This window comes from Salmo salar, chromosome 22, assembly GCF_965601325.2.
Source record: "Salmo salar chromosome 22, fSalSal1, whole genome shotgun sequence".
Lineage (NCBI taxonomy): Eukaryota > Metazoa > Chordata > Actinopteri > Salmoniformes > Salmonidae > Salmo > Salmo salar.
In genome coordinates, this window is record NC_138312.1 from 23,886,162 (window position 1) to 23,907,076 (window position 20,915).

The 20,915-nt window shown below is 42.0% G+C and overlaps 1 protein-coding gene across 1 annotated transcript in view; it reads left to right on the plus strand.

Annotated features, from left to right (window-relative positions):
* Window positions 1-20,915, plus strand: part of LOC106583006 (rap1 GTPase-activating protein 1) — a 158,460-nt gene that overhangs the window by 74,947 nt on the left and 62,598 nt on the right. Inside the window, exon 3 of the mRNA XM_045705841.2 lies at window positions 3,288-3,323. The gene's annotated coding sequence lies outside the window, so the exon portion shown is untranslated. The remainder of the gene's footprint in view (window positions 1-3,287; window positions 3,324-20,915) is intronic.

Here is a 20,915-nt window from a genome sequence, read left to right on the forward strand (position 1 = left end):
ATTCCTAACATAGACATAGGCTACACATTGAAAGGTTTGTTTGTGACTGCACATATTTCAATTAGATCTTTAGTTTTATTCAAGGAGAAAATAGGAAGACTGTTGCCGTGACAATGCCCCAACTTTCAACAGAAGCGGTGAAAGGAAATTACAACAAATAGCCTAGGCAACAAATGCATTGTTGTCAGGAATAGAATTCAGGCCACAAAATCATTTATCTTTGTGTTCTGTCTTTGCGGAAATTACTTTGTCACACGTACACAGAAAAAAATGGAAATTGCCATTAGTAGATAATGCTTCCTACAGCGTGTTCAAAACTATGACACATGCAGTAATTTCAAACCAGAGGATTTAATCAATGTTAAACTAGAAATGCATGACATCTATTTGGGCCACGCAAAATACCATTTTTCTTATGCCATTTTAAGTTCTGTTTTGAGGGTATAATTTAGCACAGGCAATCATTTTGGGTAGATGAAGATGTAAAAGAAAATGATCAATATTTTAAATGGGAGGAACTGCATAAACACCTAGTATATTTAGGAGTGGTTAAAGATTCAGCACAGGGGATGTCAAGTAAACTAATCTTACCAAAAACGATCCGTTCATCTCTGACATTTGAATGTTATTGTTGGTTTATACTTTATAGTACCACACCCTCTTTCCTGAGCGGTATGACGTCTGCGTGGTCCCATGGTGTTTATACTTGCGTACTATTGTTTGTACAGATGAACGTGGTACCTTCAGGCGTTTGGAAATTGCTCCCAAGGATGAATCAGACTAGTGAAGGTCTACCATTGTTTTTTTCTGAGGTCTTGGCTGATATCTTTTGATTTTCCCATCATGTCAAGCAAAGAGGCACTGAGTTTGAAGGTAGGCCTTGAAATACATCCACAGGTACACCTCCAATTGACTCAAATTATGTCAATTAGCCTATCAGAAGCTTCTGAAGCCATGACATCATTTTCTGAAATTTTCCAAGCTGTTTAAAGGCACAGTCAACTTAGTGTATGTAAACTTCTGACCCACTGTAATTGTGATACAGTGAGTTATAAGTGAAATAATCTGTCTATAAACAATTGTTGGAAAAATTACTTGTGTCATGCACTAAGTAGATGTCCTAACCGACTTGCCAAAACTATAGTTTGTTAACAAGAAATTTGTGGAGTGGTTGAAAAACGAGTTTTAATGACTCCATCCTAAATATATGTAAACTTCCGACTTCAACTGTATACTGTTAACATGCAATTTTGTATACGCTCACATGTAAATGTGTTTTATCCATACATTTACAGACAACAACACACTAACATCTAAACAAGGTCATTTGCATGGAAATACATGCTCCCAATGCCAACATATACAGCAGTCAGACACAAGAGAGTGAATACACACACACACACACACACACACACACACACACACACACACACACACACACACACACACACACACACACGAAAGATAAAAGTGTCATGCAAGACACAGTATGATTCCCTTGAAGAACCTCTAGGCTCTGCAGGCTTTAGATATCACTGTCTAAGATATGCTCGTTGCCATTTATTTGATAAGACCGAAATAAATATGTTTTTTACTCTTATGGTTGGTTTGATACCATGTTCTGTATTTTTATTGTTGTTGTGAGCTTTTTGTTATGCCCGGTAACATTTACAGCCAGTGTGTTATGGTTTATTATTTTTCCATTCAGTAATAGCAGTGTATTTAAAAAGGGTTGACTGTTCATAGTATATGAGTAGGCCTACATGCATGTCCCGTGGTAGAAGGTTGTGACATTGTTTTTGTGTAGGCGTGTTTTCCACCGTGGAATGTTAACAGCAAAACAGAGGTTCTTCCTCAATCAGCAGAAAGTAGAGCAGAGAGACCCCTGAAAGACAGCCTGATATTTTTATTCCTATCAGTCAAACACAAACAGGGAGAAAGCGCATGGCCATTTCCTGTTGTCACGCACGACGAGGTGGGACTACTTGTTCGTATGATCAACTAACAGTGCGATCCTGCGAGGTTTGTTTAAGAAATTACACAGTTGGTTCTGGTTATTGGATTGTTAAGCAAATGTTGCGTTTTTTCACATTACTTATCTCATACAACAAGTAGTAAGTCTCTCGGTAGTTCCTCCTCTCCTCAGCCATAGTTACTCATATCTTCAGCAATTTAGAGACAAAAAAGAGCCAAGGGAAACCATGGCTCTTCTCTACAGACTGAACCTTCAGCTCTACTGAGACATCCAGTGGCACCAATACATCTAAAGCATGTTGCACCACTCAGAATTTCTCTGATTCTTTCCGTCAGAGACGGCTGGGTATTTGATTGCCTGTTTGTTATTTTCCATGGTGGATGGCTTTCATTTGAGTTTGATTTGCTATGAATGACAATGACATTTGTTTGATTGGCTTAGTATTCAGGGAGCAGGGATAAGCGGTGATTAGCGCTTGATCGATTGACCAATTTTCAGCATTTATTCAGCATCAACCCCACGACGGCTCCTGTGATTGATCCAGGCAGAGCATTTGCCAGTTTGATTTGTATGTAGCGCTGTAAATGTAGTCAGAATTTCAACCGCTCTTTTCCTACGTGCAAACACCACAAACAAATCCATGGAAAATTTGCCAAGACAATAAAACGGGATGTTGCTCCCTCTATCTCATCAATCCTATTCGCTATGGCTTTTCTCATATCTTGGCTGGGTGGGCTACGGCTGAAAACACTTTCATTTGAAGTGTGCCGGTATTACTGAGTGGGTTTGGGTAATGATGTGCCAGCCTGCTCAGGGTATTACAGTGGGCTCTGACTGTATGACTGGCACCTCAACCAGTCTGCCTACTCACCTAGGAGACTGTGTCAGCCTCGGCCTGAGAGCATGCCCATCAGCTGGTTGGCAGGCAGAGGAGGGAGGGAGGGAGGGAGGTAGAGATGGAGGGAGAGAGAGAGGAGAAGTGGTGAGAGGAAATTATAGACTCATTCATCTGGTGCCATAGGGGTCCATGGAGGTTGATTCTGTTTTTTAATACACACTATTATTAAAAGTCACTTCTGAATTATGATTTTTACAGGTATATTAATGTCGTAGATTTTATTTTCAGCCAAAATAGTCCCAGATGCTTGCACCTCAAAGTTTCACCTAAAACTCTGTTTTGATATTGTAGTCTTTGGTTAATGCGGTGTTCTAGACACTTCATCAGTCTTAGATGACCTTAAACCAGACCAGGTGAAGTGGGAGTGGGACAGAAGTCTGATCTACTATCTCTCTTTGTTCTCTCTCTTTCTAGTGTCGACAAGACCTTTTCAAGGACCAGAAGTCTATGGTGAGTTTACCCCACTCCTTGACATTAAGAAATTCAGTTAATGTTGTGTGGGATAACTTAGTTTTATGCATAGTTGGTTCTAGATCACTTTTAAAAGTACTGTAGATTATCTTAGAGGTTTTAAAGATAGTCACTACATAGCTTCCTTTATCCAGCGATACTGTCCACCCCTGGTTAAGTACTGATTACAGTCAGAATAACAGGGCATGAAACATCACATGGATGTCAGCAAATGTCTTTATTTACTGTTTATATTGTACCAAATATGTCTATGCTCAATGTTCCATACTGCTGTTGTAGCCACGCTTGGGTTTCCTTAGAGAAGTGCTACATCAGACAGTTACATACACTGAGAGTATAAAACATTAGGAACACCTTCCTAATATTGAGTTGCACCCCCTTTTGCCCTCATAACAGACTCAATTCGTTGGGGCATGGACTCTACAAGGTGTCAAAAGCGTTCCACAGGGATGCTGGCCCATCTGGACTCCAATGCTTCCCACAGTTGTGTCAAGTTGGCTAGATGTCCTTTGGGTGGTGGACCATTCTTGATACACACGGGAAACTGTTGTGCATGAAAAACCCAGCAGCGTTGCAGTTCTTGACACACACAAACGGGTGCACCTGGAACCTACTACCATACCCCTTTCAAATGCACTTCAATCTTTTGTCTTGCCCATTCACCCTCTGAATAGGGGTACACAATCTATGTCTCAATTGTCTCAAGGTATAAAAATTATTATTTACCCTGTCTCCTCCCCTTCATCTACACAGATTTTAGGTGGATTTGACAAGTGACATCAATAAGGGATCATATTGAATCACTTGAATCACTTGGATTCACCTGGTCAGTCAATGTCATGGAATGTTTTGTATACTCGCTGTATATTGGCAGTGAGGAAGCCTAATGTCATGGCTGTGGATCAGGGCATCTGGTAACAAAATTAATATTGAGAAGTATGGCCATGTAATATTCCATCCTTGGCAGTATGAGAAAAAGATGTGTGAATGCAGCAGGAGAGGGGGGGATGTGGAAGGAGCGAATAGAGGACCAGGATGATTCTGCAGGATCATCAGACGGTAACATTTGGCCCGTACTTCTGCTGAATTGAATTAAGAGGGGATTGGGGGTTCATTCTGTGCCGTGTTCCAAACAGGTCTGTAGCGCATGCTAATGTAGCGGGAGACCAAATGGAAGGAACGCCTTCTAGCCACTGAACAGTGCAGCTCTGAACAGGGCTCCTTCTAGCCACTGAACAGTGCAGCTCTGAACAGGGCTCCTTCTAGCCACTGAACAGTGCAGCTCTGAACAGGGCTTTTTCTAGCCACTGAACAGTGCAGCTCTGAACAGGGCTCTCGCTGCACTCAGTAAGTCATTATGTTCTGGTGAATTCTATCAGCCTCTACATACAGGCAGATGAAAATCCCAAAGTCATGAAAAGCATTGTTTTTTTAGGTTTGTTTGTGAGAATTTCTCTTATTTCTTAAAAATGAAACTACCATTGATCTATATTTATTAAATTCATTCATCACTGCTATCAATCATTTAGGAGGGCATGTATGACTTACTAAGAAGGGGTTTAATCCTCAAGTCATAGGAAGGATGTCCGGGACTCCATCTACATTATACAGGTCTGAAAGGTGTCACTGTGTAAGACTAGCAGCTTCTCGGTCAGATTTACGATAGCAGGTCTAAATCAAACACAGTATGCCATCGCATCCCTCTTGAATCCATCATAGCCTCAGTCATCCTCTCTCTCAGCAGCCGGCGAGATGTGTGTGTGTGCGTGTGTACGTGACAAGGGGACTATGTCCAACCACTCAGTCACTGTCTCTCTTGCTTTTGCTATTATGGCAGCAGTGATATTGGTGGATCATTCCGCAAAATGAGTGCCTTTTTGCGTCCCTTTGATATTTTTTTATTTTTTTATTTTTTTATTTCACCTTTATTTAACCAGGTAGGCAAGTTGAGAACAAGTTCTCATTTACAATTGCGACCTGGCCAAGATAAAGCAAAGCAGTTCGACAACATACAAATCACAGAGTTACACATGGAGTAAAACAACATACAATCAATGATGCAGTAGAAGAAAAAAAACAAGACTATATACAATGTGAGCAAATGATGTGAGATAAGGGAGGTAAAGGCAAAAAAATGCCATGGTGGCAAAGTAAATAAAGTATAGCAAGAAAAAAAATACTGGAATGGTAGATTTGTAGTTTGAAGAAAGTTCAAAGTTAAAATATAAATAATATGGTGCAAAGGAGCAAAATAAATTAAATAAATAAATACAGTAGGGGAAGAGGTAGTAGTTTGGGCTAAATTATAGATCGGCTATGTACGGGTGCAGTGATCTGTGAGCTGCTCTGACAGCTGGTGCTTAAAGCTAGTGAGGGAGATAAGTGTTTCCAGTTTCAGAGATTTTTGTAGTTCATTCCAGTCATTGGCAGCAGAGAACTGGAAGGAGAGACGACCAAAGGAGGAGTTGGCTTTAGGGGTGACCAGAGAGATATACCTGCTGGAGCGCGTGCTACAGGTGGGTGCTGCTATAGTGACCAGTGAGTGGAGATAAGGGGGGACTTTACCTAGCAGGGTCTTGTAGATGACCTGGAGCCAATGTGTTTGGCGACGATTATGAAGCGAAGGCCAGCCAACGAGAGCGTACAGGTCGCAGTGGTGGGTAGTATATGGGGCTTTGGTGACAAAACGGATGGCACTGTGATAGACTGCATCCAGCTTGTTGAATAGGGTATTGGAGGCTATTTTGTAAATGACATCGCCGAAGTCGAGGATTGGTAGGATGGTCAGTTTTACGAGGGTATGTTTGGCAGCATGAGTGAAGGATGCTTTGTTGCGAAATAGGAAGCCAATTCGAGATTTCACTTTGGATTGGAGATGATTGATGTGAGTCTGGAAGGAGAGTTTACAGTCTAACCAGACACCTAGGTATTTGTATTTAAGGAGATATTGTGCACAAATATTGCACTTTAAAAGCCTGTTATATTAAATGAAGTGCCCTTTAATATACCACATGAAAATTCAATAAATCAGATTTATTTATATGAATAAAGACTTGCTAAAATGCCAAAGAAAATTGTCCAAATATAGATTTTGATATAGCCTTGTTCTGTTCAATGTCCTCTACATACACTACAATGTCCAAAAGTATGTAGACACCTGCTTGTCAAACATCTCATTCCAAAATCATGGGCATTAGTATGGAGTTGAACCCCTCTTTGCTGCTATAACAGCCTCCACTCTTCTGGGAAGGCTTTCCAGTAGATGTTGGAACATTTCTGTAGCGACTTGCTTCCATTCAGCCACAAGAGCATTAGTGAGGTCGGGCACTGTTGGGCGATTAGGCCTGGCTCGCAGTCGGCTTTCCAATTCATCCCAAAAGTGTTTGATGGGGTTGAGGTCAAGGCTCTGTGCAGGCCAGTCAAGTTCTTCCACACTGATCTTGGCAAACTATTTCTGTATGGACCTCGCTTTGTGCACGGGGGCATTGTCATGAAAGAGGAAAGGGCCTTCCCCAAACTGTTGCCACAAAGTTGGAAGCACAGAATTGTCTAGAATGTCATTGTATGCTCTCGTGTTAAGATTTCCCGTCACTGGAAATAAGGGGCCTTGCCCAAACCATGAAAAACAACCCCAATTATTCCTCTTCAACCAAACGTTACAGTTGTTACTATGCATTGGGGCAGGTAGCGTTCTCCTGGGATAGGCCAAACACAGATTTTTACGTCGGACTGGTGATTGATTCATCACTCCACAGAACGCATTTCTACTTCTCCAGAGCCCAATGATAGCGAGCTTCACACCACTCCAGCCGACGATTGGCATTGCGAGTGGTGACCTTAGGCTTGTATGCGGCTGCTCGGCCATGGAAACCCCTTTCAGGAAGCTCCCGGTGAATAGTTATTGTGCTGACGTTGCTTCCAGAAGCAGTTTGGAACTTGGTAACGAGTGATGCAACCAAGGACTGACAATTTTTACGAGCAACACACTCCAGCACTCGGCGGTCCAGTTTTGTGAGCTTGTGTGGCCTACCATTTTGTGGCTGAGCCGTTGTTGCTCCTTGACATTTCCACTTCACAATAACAGCACTTACGGTTGATCGGGGCAGCTCTAACAGTGCAGAAATGTTATGACCTGACTTGTTGGAAAGGTGGCATCCTATGACGGTGACACATTGAAAGTCACTGAGCTCTTCAGTAAGGCCATTCTACTGCCGATATTTGTCAATGGTCATGGCTGTGTGCTCACTTTTATACACTTGTCAGCAACGGGTGTGGCTGAAACGCTGAATCCACAAATTTGAAAGGGTGTCCACATACCTTCAAATATGTGTATACAGTGCATGCGGAAAAAAGTATTAAGACCCCATGGCTTTTTTCAAATTTTGTTACATTACAGCCTTAGTGTAAAATTGATTAAATAAAACATTTTCCTCATCAGTCTACACACAATACCCCATAATGACGAAGCAAAAATAGTTTATTAAAAATGTATGCACAGATGTGGGGAAGGGTACCAAACCATTTATGCAGCATTGAAGGTCCCCAAAAACACAGTGGCTTCCATCATTCTAAAATGGAAGATGTTTGGAGCCACCAGGACTCCTCCTAGAGCTGGTTGCCTGGCCAAACTGAGCAATAGGGAGAGAAGGGCCTTGGTCAGGGAGGTGACCAAGAACCCAATGGTCGCTCTGTCAGAGCTCCAGAGTTCCTCTGTGGAGATGGGAGAACCTTCTAGAAAGACAACCATCTCTGCAGCACTCCACCAATCAGGCCAGACGGAAGCCACTCCTCAGTAAAAGGCACATGATAGCCCACTTGGAGTTTGCTAAAAGGCACCTTAAGGACTCTGACCATGAGAAACAAGATTCTCTGGTCTGATGAATCCAAGATTGAACTCTTTGGCCTGAATTCAAAGTGCCCTGGCACCATCCCTACGGTGAAGCATGGTGGTTGCAGCATCATATCTGTCTAGCAACGCTCCCCATCCAACCTGACAGAGCTTGAGAGGATCTGCAGAGAAGAATGGGAGAAACTCCCCAAATACAGGTGTGCCAAGCTTGTAGCATCATACCCAAGAAGACTTGAGGCTGTAATCGCTGCCAAAGGTGCTTCAACAAAGGACTGGGTCTGAATACTTATGTAAATGTCAGATTTTTTTAATATATATTTTTAGAGGGATGGATCAGCTTTAATATTGCGGATGGATTGTTGCTTCCATCAATGTAATTGTCTGCCTCATTTCCAATCCCCCATATATTTTTGGGATAAATATGTATATCCATATACATACATACTCATACCCATAAACAGTTCAAGTCGGAAGTTTACATACACCTTAGCCAAATTCATTTAAACTCAGTTTTTCACAACTCCTGACATTTAATCCTAGTAAAAATTCCCTGTTTTAGGTCAGTTAGGATCACCACTTTATTTTAAGAATGTGAAATGTCAGAATAATAGTAGAGAGAATTATTTATTTCAACTTTTATTTCCTTCATCACATTCCCAGTGGGTCAAAAGTTTACATACACTCAATTAGTATTTGGTAGCATTGCCTTTAAATTATTTAACTTGGGTCAAACGTTTCGGGTAGCCTTCTACAAGCTTCCCACAATAAGTTTGGTGAATTTTGGCCCAATCCTCCTGACAGAGCTGGTGTAACTGAGTCAGGTTTGTAGGCCTCCTTACTCGCACACCCTTTTTCAGTTATGCCCATAAATCTTCTATGGGATTGAGGTCAGGGCTTTGTGATGGCCACTCCAATACCTTGACTTTGTTGTCCTTAAGCCATTTTGCCACAACTTTGGAAGTATGCTTGGGGTCATTGTCCATTTGGAAGACCCATTTGCGACCAAACTTTAACTTCTTGACTGATGTCTTGAGATGTTGCTTCAATATATCCACATAATTGTCTTTCCTCATGATGCCATCTAATTTGTGAAGTGCACCAGTCCCCCCTGCAGCAAAGCACCCACACAACATGATGCTGCCACTCCTATGCTTCACGGTTGGAATGGTGTTCTTCGGCTTGCAAGCCTCCCCCTTTTTCCTACAAACATAACGATGGTCATTATGGCCAAACAGTTCTATTTTTGTTTCATCAGATCAGAGGACAATTCTCCAAAAAGTACAATCTTTGTCCCCATGTGCAGTTGCAAACCGTAGTCTCTTTTTTATGGCGGTTTTGGAGCAGTGGCTTCTTCCTTGCTGAGCGGCATTTCACGTTATGTTGATATAGGACTCGTTTTACTGTGGATATAGATACTTTTGTACCTGTTTCCTCTAGCATCTTCACAAGGTCCTTTGCTGTTGTTCTGGGATTGATTTGCACTTTTCATACCAAAGTATGTTCATCTCTAGGAGACAGAACATATCTCCTTTCTGAACAGTATGACTGCTGCGTGGTCCCATGGTGTTTATATTTGCGTACTATTGTTTATACAGATAAACGTGTTACCTTCAGGCATTTGGAAATTGCTCCCAAGGATGAACCAAACTTGTGGATGTCTACAATTCTTTTCCTGAGGTCCTGGCTGATTTCTTTTGATTTTCCCATCATGTCAAGCAAAGAGGCACTGAGTTTGAAGGTAGGCATTGCAATACATCCACAGGTACACCTCCAATTGACTCAAATGATGTCAATTAGCCTTTCATAAGCTTCTAAAGCCATGACATCATTTTCTGGAATTTTCCAAGCTGTTTAAAGGCACAGTCAACTTAGTGTATGTAAACGTCTGGCCCACTGGAATTGTGATACAGTGAATTATAAGTGAAATAATCTGTCTGTAAACAATTTTTGATAAAATTACTTGTGTCATGCACAAAGTGGATGTCCTAACTGACTTGCCAAAACTATAGTTTGTTAACAAGAAATTTGTGGAGTGGTTGAAAAATGAGTTTTAATGACTCCAACCTAAGTATATGTAAACTTCCGACTTCAACTGTACAGTCGTGGCCAAAAGTTTCGAGAATAACACAAATATTAATTTTCACAAAGTCTGCTGCCTTTAGATATTTTTGTCAGATGTTACTATGAAACACTGAAGTATAATTACAAGCATTTCATAAGTGTCAAAGGCTTTTATTGACAATTACATGAAGTTGATGCAAAGAGTCAGTATTTGCAGTGTTGACCCTTCTTTTTCAATAAATCTGCAATCTGCCCTGGCATGCTGTCAATTAACTTCTGGGCCACATCCTGACTGATGGCAGCCCATTCTTGCATAATTTCCTGGCCATGGACCCAAAATATCGATGTTTTGTTCCCAGCGCCACTTAGTTATCACTTTTGCCTTATGGCAAGGTGCTCCATCCTGCTGGAAAAGGCATTGTTCATCACCAAACTGTTCCTGGATGGTTGGGAGAAGTTGCTCTCGGAGGATGTGTTGGTGCCATTCTTTATTCATGGCTGTGTTCTTAGGCAAAATTCTGAGTGAGCCCACTCCCTTGGCTGAGAAGCAACCCCACACATGAATGGTCTCAGGATGCTTTACTGTTGGCATGACACAGGACTGATTCTAGCGCTCACCTTGTCTTCTCCGGACAAGCTTTTTTCCGGATGCCCCAAACAATCGGAAAGGGGATTCATCAGAGAAAATGACTTTACCCCAGTCCTCAGCAGTCCCTGTACCTTTTGCAGATTATCAGTCTGTGCCTGATGTTTTTCCTGGAGAGAAGTGGCTTCTCTGCTGCCCTTCTTGACACCAGGCCATCCTCCAAAAGTCTTCGCCTCACTTTTCGTGCAGATACACTCACACCTGCCTGCTGCGATCCCACAGCTGAATCAACTTTAGGAGATGGTCCTTGCACTTGCTGGACTTCCTTGGGTGCCCTGAAGCCTTCTTCACAACAATTGAACCGCTCTCCTTGAAGTTCTTGATGATCCGATAAATGGTTGATTTAGGTGCAATCTTACTGGCAGCAATATCCTTGCCTGTGAAGCCCTTTTTGTGCAAAGCAATGATGACGGCACGTGTTTCCTTGCAGGTAACCATGGTTGACAAAGGAAGAACAATGATTCCAAGCACCACCCTCCTTTTGAAGCTTCCAGTCTGTTATTCGAACTCAATCAGCATGACAGAGTGATCTCCAGCCTTGTCCTCGTCAACACTCACACCTGTGTTAACGAGAGAGTCACTGACATGATGTCAGCTGGTCCTTTTGTGGCAGGGCTGAAATGCAGTGGAAATGTTTTTGGGGGATTCAGTTCATTTGCATGGCAAAGAGGGACTTTGCAATTAATTGCAATTCATCTGATCACTCTTCATAACATTCTGGAGTATATGCAAATTGCCATCATACAAACTGAGGCAGCAGACTTTCTGAAAATGTATATTTGTGTCATTCTCATAGCTTTTGGCCACGACTGTATGTATGTATGTATACACACATACATATGTACAAACATACACATATACACTTTTTTAAAAATATATTTTTATTATTCCCCGCAAACCCTACCACCCCTCCAAAAACAAGCTACGTATGCACAGTACCAAAATAAATGATCCAATGACTCTGCCTCCTCCTCGTAGAAAAATCTGCAGAGCTGGGAAGATTGTATCCCCCATGTATATAACAATCTATTGGTTGCAATAATTTTGTATAATAATTTTAATTGAAAATTTGAAGTTTTGAATCCGGTTTCGTTTTGCGTTTCAATTCACAAATCATGTGCCATGGAATCGGTACATTGAAAATCTCTTGCCAACTATTTTGCAATTTATATGGCCCAGCTGTCAGTTTTTTTATCCTTAAATGAAACTGGTATATTTATTTATTTATCACAATTTTCTTTAACCATTTTTGGTCTTTAATACAGGGCCGACAGACAAGTTCCTTACATTTCCCCCCTTCCACTTGCCTCTTCCATTTTTCTGGTAATGCTTCAATTAGTTGGTTGTAATTTTGGGTAGAGCAGACATTATGTCTGTGTTAGCTGCATGTGTGACATAACTCCACTAGTCCTATTTATGAAATAATTTCCAAAGATTATACCTTGTTTTTATTGAATAAATAATGTTGTTAAGTTCAAAAGAATACTAGATAAAAAAATTGCTGCCACCTTTCAAACCAATTAGGGTTCAGAACTTTAAAGCAAATTATCTCAGAATCATCTTTTTGCAGGTAGAACCTTATAGTCCCAAGCTCTCAATGTCCTCCTGTGCATCCTCTGTGACTTCTAGGAAGATTTTAACCCTCAGAAATTTCTCAAAGTTTTCACCATCACTGTAAAGCCATAGTTATTTTCTTGCTTTGACAATGTCATTTCTGAAGATTATTATTTATTTCATGTTATTAGTGATTAGTTTAAAAGTAAAAAATACACTGTCTCTCATTTTAAGGTCAACGCGGTTATGTGAACTGATCTCTCGTTTTAAAGGGATACTTCGGGATTTTGGCAATTTAGACCATTATCTACTTCCCCTGTCACGCTCTGACCTAGGAGAGCTGTGTTTTCTCTGTTTAGTTAGGTCAGGGTGTGATAGGTGGGTGGGCATTCTATGTGTTTGTTTTCTATGTTTTGGGCGGGTATGGTTTCCAGAGGCAGCTGTCTATCATTGTCTCTGATTGGAAGCCATACTTAGGCAGCCTTTTTCCCTTGGTTTGTGTGGGTAGTTGTTTTCTGTTTTGTTCGTATACCTGACAGAACTGTTGGCTGTCATTTTGTTTTCTTTGTTTAAGTGTTAATTAAAAGTAAAGATGAGCGCTCAACACGCTGCGCCTTGGTCCCCTTTATATGACGCCCGTTACATCCCCAGAGTCAGTTGAACTTGAACTTTTATGTTCTGCGTGCAGTTTGAAGGAAGTTGCTAACTAGCATTAGCGCAATGACTGGAAGTCTATGGGTATCTGCTTAGCGTAATGACTGGAAGACTATGGGTATCTGCTAGCATTGGCTCACAAAACGACCTCCAACTTCCTTCATACTGGACACAGAGGCATAAAAATGGTATCCACAAGTTCATCTGACACTTGGCAAGTAAAATATCCTGAAGTATCCCTTTAATATGGTGAAACTATTCTCTTTTAAATATTTTTTTCAAACGAGACATTGAACATATAATAGTCAAATCATAGCGTAAAAGCAGGTGAGCTTGTTCTACACTTTATGGCCATTTTCTGGTGTTTTGTGGTAGAAAACTGAGTGGGTCAAGCATAACACGTCAAACCTGTTACCCATAGATAGACAGGCTAGAAATGTTTAACAATTGAAATATGTGTGTGAAGCTTGCATTCAAATGCTCTTCACTATTGCACATAACAAGCTTCTATTCCCTCTGTCACGTGGATTTATGGCTGATTTAAGATGAAGTCGTCAACCCTGGTACTTTATTTGGCACTTAATAGATGTGACAGTGTTGCTTCCATCCCTCTCCTCGCCCCTACCTGGGCTCGAACCAGGAACCCTCTGCACACATCGACAACAGCCACCCTCGTAGCATCGTTACCCATCGCTCTACAAAAGCCGTGGCCCTTGCAGAGCAAGGGGAACAACTACTTCAAGGTCTCAGAGCGAGTGACGTCACCAATTGAAACGCTATTAGCGCGCACCCCGCTAACTAGCTAGCCACTTCACATCGGTTACACTCACCCCCCTTTTGAACTCCTCCTTTTCCGCAGTAACCAGTGATCCGGGTCAACAGCATCAATGTAACAGTATAGCTTCCGTCCCTCTCCTCGCCCCTACCTGGGCTTGAACCAGGGACCCTCTGCACACATCGACAACAGCCACCCTGGAAGCATCGTTACCCATCGCTCCACAAAAGCCGCAGCCCTTGCAGAGTAAGGGGAACAATTACTTCAAGGTCTCGGAGCGAGTGACGTCACCGATTGAAACGCTATTAGCGTGCACCCCGCTAACTAGCTAGCCATTTCACATCGGTTACATAGACACTATAGTTGTTTCACCAAGTTACACAGCTCAAAAGGCACCTAATTGGTGGAATGACCCTGTTAACTTACATTTAATTGAGTTCATTGAGTCAACTAATGTGAATTCAACACAAAATCATTGTATTTAGGTTTAAAGTTGTGGGGTATAAAGTTCCTTTACGTTGATATGATATATGCCATTTAGCAGATGCTTTTATCCAAAGCGACTTACAGTCGTGTGCATACCTTTTACATATGGGTCCCCGGCGGAAATCAAACCCTCGAGCCCTGGCGCTGCAAGCACGATGCTCAACCGACTGAGCCACACAGTACACGTTGATGACTTTTTGCATATCCAGTCAGTTTTCCACATCGATTCAACATCACATACATTTTTTGTTGTTGAATTGACATGGAAACAATGTTGATTGAACCAGTTTGTGCCGTGGGTACAAAGTAAACCCCATCCGCCTCGGTTCGTCCCTCGGTTCATTCCTCAGTGTATGTGTGGCAAGTGCCCTCTTGTGGTTCATTATCAATCATCTCCATCTCAGACCCTCTACCCCTCAATAACTGTTTTGGGATAAGCCAACATACTGTATCTTACAAATCCTTTCAAGATGTTGAAATTCTAACAACATAATGTTCTGTAGTGAAACAGTTGTAAACTTTATTACTGTTGATTATGGAACCGCTTACCCTCTAAATCTTTTTCACTGCCACGCTGAAAATATATATATATATCTTCTGAATGTCATGACATTTTTAGAGTTAGTCTTAACTGTGCTTTTGGAAATAACACTTCCCCAAGGACATAAACCAGCTATAAGCAATGGCAAGAACTTTGTCCTGTGTGTGTGTGTGTGTGTGTGTGTGTGTAATAATTTGTTTGTGTTGGAGTTAGAGAATGTTAATGAGGTGGTGTGTGTGTGAGTATGCATGCATGCTTGTGTGTATTTGCGAGTCAGTGAGCCCTATGGGTATCACCTCTGACTGCTGCCACAGCCTTGTTCCCGTTCAGGCCCCAGAGCACTGTGTCATGAAGTGCTTGTCAGTGGTGAGTGATGAGGAGGACTTCATTAACAGGATGTTCCTCCTCTCCACTCTAACACATGCAGGTAGTAGCAGCAGGTCGTGAGGGGAAAAGCTGAACTGTGTCACAGTGTGTACAGAAAAAATGCATGAAATTAAATGAAATGTATGAAAATGTATGCATTCACTACTGTAAGTCGCTCTGGATAAGAGCGTCTGCTAAATGACGGAAATGTAAATGTCTCACCTGTTAAACTGCTCTCTGTAGTCCCCTTGGCATTTCTAATGGCACAGAAAGAAGAGGAGGACGGAATTTGCTCATTCAATTGCTAATGGGGGTGCTTAGGATCCTGATTACTTGACTGATTCTGATTATGCATTGGAATGGGGTCTGGTTATTTTGGGTACTGTAAGTCACTGAACATGTACTCTTGGCCTCATGAGGACAGCAGAGAAAGCTGAGCATTCAGTGAGCAATCAATTTGTCTAAGTGGTGATCCAGACAGGTGTTGTCTACACAAGTTAGATAGAACCCATTCTACTGTATGACCTCTATTACCATGAGGTGACTGGTGGAGATTGTACACGCTTAGAAAAAAGGGTTCCAAAAGGCTCCTTTGGCTCGCCCCATAGGAGAACCCTTTTTGGTTCGAGGGAGAACTCTTTTTGGTTCTAGATAGCACCTGTTTTACTAAGAGTGTGTAGATGTCTTTACACTTCACTTCTAGCCGAAGTGCCTTTTCTGTTTAATGCATAGTAGAGAGCAGGCAGCTGGAGGCACACACATATCCGCCCATTTCCAGATTTGTAATTTGCACCAATCATACCCTGTTAAATAATGTCCCACCCCCACATTACCACTCAAGTATGAAATATTATATGACCAACAATATGACCATCTCCCATCTGCCCTGCTATAGTTGTATAGGCTCATTTTAATACTATAGGGAAAAACTCCCCTGTCCTCAAAATTTGTCTCCACCGTAACACTTACCTTATCATTGCAATAAGAGAAATTAGAATTGAAATCATCATCTACTTACATCATCATACCTTTAGGAAGATGATGTGTTGAAGGGTGACAAAGGAAGGGAGCTGTCTAAAGCGATTTCCCTCCCCATTCCTTTTAATGACTCAATGCCAATCCATCACATTTACCTCTCCAGTTTCCCCCTCATATCTGATGACATGATAATGCATGGGACTGTGAATACCATCCAATCATGCAGGGAAATGTTTCTCAGTGATACCACATACACCACATGGCCAAAAGTATGTGGAAACCCCTTCATATTTGTGGATTTGGCTATTTCAGCTACACCCGTTGCTGACAGGTGTATAAAATCCAGCACACAGCCACGGAATCTCCATAGACAAACATTGGCAGTAGAATGGCCCGTACTGAAGAGGTCAGTGATTTTCAATGTGGCACCATCATAGGATGCCACCTTCCAACGAGTCAGTTCGTCCTGCTAGAGCTTCCCCCGTCAACTGTAAGTGCTGTTATTGTGAAGTGGAACTTCTAGGCGCAACAACGGCTCAGCCACGAAGTGGTAGGCCACACAAGCTCACAGAACGGGACCGCTGAATGCCAAGCGTCGGATGGAGTGGTATAAAGCTCACCGCCATTGGACTCTGGAACAGTGGAAACGCGTTCTCTGGAGTGATGAATCACGCTTCACCATCTGTCTGACTGATGAATCTGGGTTTAGCGGATGCCAGGAGAACACTACCTGCCCAAATGCATAGTGCCAACTGTAAAGTTTGGTGGAGGAGGAATAATGGTCTGGGGCTGTATTTCATGGTTCGGGCTAGTCCCCTTAGTTCCAGTGAGCCAGGCCTAATCGCCCAACATCAGTGCCCGACCTCACTAGTGCCCTTGTGCCCGTAGAGATGTTCCAACATCTAGTGGAAAGCCTTCCCAGAAGAGAGTAGGCTGTTATAGCAGCAAAGGGGTGACCAACTCCATATTAATGCCCATGATTTTGGAATGAGATGTTCGACTAGCAGGTGTCTACATACTTTTGGCCATGTAGTGTATGACTAAGAAATGCTTCCTTCGCGTGTCTAGTTGAGTGGATTGAAGAGGAAACTCATTTCGCGCATCAGTGTGTTCTGTCCTCTTCACTACCTTCCTCCCATCCGTAGAGGCTTGTTATGAATTGTGTTGATTTGCGGCATCTTTCTGCATTAGCATGTGAGAGTGCATTCACTTAGCTGTGATCTAGTTAATCAGTCAGAGTCCTTCCACTAAGGGTCCATATATTCATGCAATTAATCGATTAGATGAGACTCATTGAGGGAGTAATGTCCCATGCAGTTGTGAGCCTTCCCTATAGTCATTCTCATCTAATCAAGGGTTGTTATAATCTGTTTAGTATGAGCTCAGGGGATTGGCTAAAGGAGCTGCCGCTAGATGAATTGAAGTGTGTAGGCTACCTCAATGAAGATACAAAGGGAATGTCAATTTTAACTTGTTATTAGTGCGTTGTCATGCCTTGGTCATTCACAGACTAATTAATGCGTCAGTCAGAAGGATCTGGCCTGGTTTGACGCAGTTTGAAGAATGTTGTCCACCCACTTATAAGTGTAACAATGAAATTAAACTATTCACAGTTCTTATATTGTTCTTATACAAATCCCAGTGCTTTGGGCATTGTGTGCATCAGCATAACAATACCTGAATGATTCATATCCATCTCCAACAGTTCTTTTGAAGCCAGTTTTTATATTTAACTCTGCTGCTTTCATCTGGTGGTATATTCATGGTAGACTGGCGTATGGCTGGCCTTGCTGTTTGCTGCTGCTGTTGGAGTTTACTGCACTTCAGTCAGCCACTGAGGTCCACTGGAGCACCTGTTGAGACCCCTGGCTGTCCACTTAATGACGGTAATCACCCAATTAGTCACCTTGTCAGCAGAGGAAAAGCCACAGAGGAATACGTCTGAGCTTAGCTCCCCCTGGACTAAGATCAGTGGAGAGCAGAGCAGAACAGTACACTGAAGCACACGGACAAAGGATCACCTGGGTTGGGCTGGGGCTCATTACGGAGCAGAGCAGCCTCGCTTCATTCCCAGAGGTCTTGGTGACTGGAGCTGACACTGTGAAATGAACCAGGATGCTGCTGCCTGCCTGTGTGTAATCACGTTGAGCTGCAGGGAACTGGGGAAAGGGGCAGCATTCTGGTCTCACTCCACACTGTGTTTCCAGCACAGGGCTGCCAAAATCAATGGAGGTAGAGTTCCAAACACAATGTAATTATGAGAAGCAGAGGAGGGAGGCAGGGTTGACAGGGTTCTCATTTGCTGTGCGGCCAGCCATATGTAATCCTAGTCCCAGCAGACTCAGAGGGAACGATGAGTCAGAATCCCACAGCCCCAGGACAGGCCAGACAGGAGTTACTTATTCTGATGAAGTTACTCCTTCAGTCACACTCAGTGAGGAGGCCATTGCCCCTCTCCTCACCTCTCTCTGCAACACACTCAATATAGTGTCTGTGCCTCTGGTAACATTTTATTTGAATAAATCAAATAAAATTGTATTTGTCACATGATTTGTAAACAACATTTGTAGACTAACAGTGAAATACTTACTTATGGGCCCTTCCCAACAATGCAGAGAGAAAGAAAATAGAGAAATAGTAAAAAAGTAAAACATGTAATAATAAATACACAATGAGTAACAACAACTTGGCAATATACATGGGGTACCAGTACAAAGTCGATGTGCAGTGGTACGAGTTCATCTGTAGCTGCTCTACAGACTATCAGTAACATTTCAACTATCAACTAACCCAAGCCCCTTATCCTAACCGTAAATTTCACCTACCTTAACCCCTACCCTAAACCTTATTCTCACCCTTTTGTAGGATCAATCCCCCACAATCTTTTTTCAAAGAGTTATAAAATTGCTAAATCTTTTCTCCGTCCCTTGGAAAAATGTGTAGAATTGCAGGAAAATGTACTCTAAAACTTCAATTGTTTTCTCTCCGCTGTCAAATTATTTTGCTTGCAAGGTGAGGTGGCAACAAAATTTCATTTAGGGCCCTGTCATGCCAAATAGTCTCCCCCTGCCAAAAAGTATGCAAACAAAGCTGATTTCCGTGAAGTTTTTTGTTTAGCTAATATCATGAAAACATTACGTCAAGCTACTTTTGGGTACCTTGTTATTATTTTAACAACATGAAATTCATGTCTTAAACATTGCTACATTTCGGAAATAGCAAAGAAAACGTGTACTCTGCTTGACACATTGTTACTTACCTTACAGATCACAAAGTCAGTGAGTTTCCACTCCATCCATATGCAAATACATTTCATTCATACACTGGCTTGTCTGGCTAGCATGTTTTTATTTTAAGCTGCCCTTCCCTTATCTACACTGAAATAGTATTATTTCAGTACTCCTCTATTATGATGCAATTTTTCAATCTCTCATATCTCATTAGTACACCGTTGTGGTTGAATATGTGCATTCGGAAAGACCCCTTGACTTTTTCCACATTTTGTTACGTTATAGCCTTATTCTAAAATTGCTTTAAAAAAATGTTTCCCCTCATCAATCTGCACACAATACCCCAAAATGACAAAGTGAAAACAGGTTTTTAGAAATGTTTGCAAATGTATAAAAAATTTCAAACAGAAATACCTTATTTACATAAGTATTCAGACCCATTTCTATGAGACTCGAAATTGAGCTCAGGTGCATCCTGTTTCCATTGATCATCCTTGAGATGTTTCTACAACTTGAACTAAATTGAGTGGACATGATTTGGAAAGGCATATACCTGTATATATAAGATGGCGCTGGAGAAGAAGGCTCACGTTTTACGTGTCCCCAACCAATTGTGTTTTTTTTTTCATTTCATTGCATTTTTTGTAACTTCTTTTTTACTTATTTTCTCAATAATGTTGCCGCTACCGTCTCTTATGACTGAAAATAACTTCTGGACATCAGGACTGCGATTACTCACCACGGACTGGCAGAATCCTTTTTTTCCTTTAACAAGTCTGATGAGCCCGACGTGAATGATATACTGCTCTCCCAGGAACAGGCCCAGATCCCCGTGATTTACGTGAAGAGAAGGTGGAGAAAAAGGGGCCAAAGGAGAGAGCTGCCTTCGGAGAATTCGTAGGCAATTGAATAAACTCCCACTTCCTTCCATTCTGCTAGCAAATGTGCAATCTTTGGAAAATAAAATAGATGACCTACACGGAAGACATTCAAACCTGTAATATCTTATGCTTCACGGAGTCGTGGCTGAACAACGACACTATCAACATACTGCTGGCTGGTTATACGCTGTACCGGCAGGATAGAACAGCGGCGTCTGGTAAGACGAGGGGTGGCGGACTATGTATTTTGTAAATAACAGCTGGTGCATGATATCTAAGGACGTCTCGAGATATTGCTCATCTGAGGTAGAGTATCTCATGATAAGCTGTAGACCACACTATCTACCTAGAGAGTTTTCATCTGTATTTTTCGTAGCTGTTTACATACCACCACAGACTGAGGCTGGCACTAAGACCGCATTGTATTCTGCCATAAGAAAACGCTCACCCAGAGGCGGCGCTCCTAGTAGCCGGGGACTTCAATGCAGGGAAACTTGAATCTGTTTTACCAAATTTCTATCAGCAAGTTAAATGTGCAACCAGAGGGAAA